General features: G+C 47.4%; 1 pseudogene; it reads right to left on the bottom strand.

The window, feature by feature from the left end:
- Positions 1-566: 566 nt before the first annotated feature.
- LOC101007762 lies at positions 567-1139 on the bottom strand (annotated as a pseudogene).
- Positions 1140-1400: the final 261 nt, after the last annotated feature.

Raw genomic sequence — 1400 nt, 5'->3', positions numbered from 1 at the left:
ATGATTGTCTGTTTTGAGAATCAAATTGGGTAATACCTATCGTATGTGATATATGTGTAAATCCCATATCAGAAATATTTTTAAATAAAACAAAACACCGTATGAGATGAGGATGGTTCAGACTTTATTCAGAAACATAGCAAAGAATTTCTGCTACCAGGGACATAACTCAAAGTTATCATGAAAAAAGAAAAAAGGATACAAGAACCATGAGGACGATATTGAAAACAAAAATATAATTGCAAAGTTTATCGATCAGTTGCAGAAACCTAAATTCCTTAGAAGCAGAGAATGAAACTCTTGACTTTCAAGTGAAAGCTGAGACCATGACTCCAAATTGAGAACACACGAAGCTGGCACATGATCCACAAGGTGGAAGGTAAAAGAGAATCAGGATGAAGTATTCTGCCCTACACCTCAAGCAGTTCCAGGTGCTGACACATGAATAATTCATAAAAATTTGGGTGAGAGCACAGTGTTTAATCAGCAGCAAGTAAATTAGTCCCCAAAAGATCAGTCAAGTGATGAAGTTCTTGTGGGGCGGGTGGTTCTCTTAAGGAGGTTGATCAAGCAACAGAAGGCTGGCAGCAGTTGGTCACACAGGTGGGCTGGAGTAGGGGAAGTGGTCCACAGCAGGTGGGGTCTCACAGCAGGCTGGGGCGGCAGCAGGGCTGGCCTTGCCAGCTGGATCCATAGCTCTGGTTTCCCAGGCAACCAGGCAGGCTGAACACATGTGGGGTGGTAGCAGGTTCTTCTTACAGTAGACAGGTGCACAGGAGCTGATCTGGCCACAGCTGGACCCTCAGCTGGTTTGGCCACAGCAGCTGGACCCAAAGCAGGTGGGCTGGCAGCAGGGTGTGCTGCAGCAGGAGGGCTTGCAGCAGCTGGTCACACAGGTGGGCTGGCAACGGAATGTTTGACAGCAAGTTGGGGGCTGGCAGCAAGGCTGGCAGCAGCTGGACACAGCAGGAGGGCTGGCAGCAGGGTGTGCTGCTGCAGGTGGTCACACAGGTGGGCTTCCAGCAGGTGGTCCTGCAGCAGGTGGTCCTGCAGCACGTAGGCTGACAGCAAGAGGAGCAACAGTTGGTCATGGTGTCAGGGGGTGGAGGTGGGCTTCTGTTCAGGGGTAATTTCCCAGAATGTGATGACCCCTTGCAATCTGGACCTTTTATACACCTGGCCTCAAAGTTTCCGCAATCAGCCAGGACTTTTTCCTTGTTGCTGTTTACATTGTTTTCCACAATCCTTTTGGGATTGTCAAAGGGGAAGTTCTTTCTTAAAAGTTAGGAATCTGTTGAAAGTAAGGTTTAATCTGTTTCTTAATTGTGAATTACTCATAGAAACTTCGTTTCAGATAGAAGGAAGCTCCTCTCATCATCAGCATCATTCCTGCTCTGACA

This window comes from Papio anubis, chromosome 17, assembly GCF_008728515.1.
Source record: "Papio anubis isolate 15944 chromosome 17, Panubis1.0, whole genome shotgun sequence".
NCBI classification, from domain to species: domain Eukaryota; kingdom Metazoa; phylum Chordata; class Mammalia; order Primates; family Cercopithecidae; genus Papio; species Papio anubis.
The sequence above is the reverse complement of the archived record's forward strand: the minus strand, read 5'-3'. Positions and strand labels throughout refer to the sequence as shown.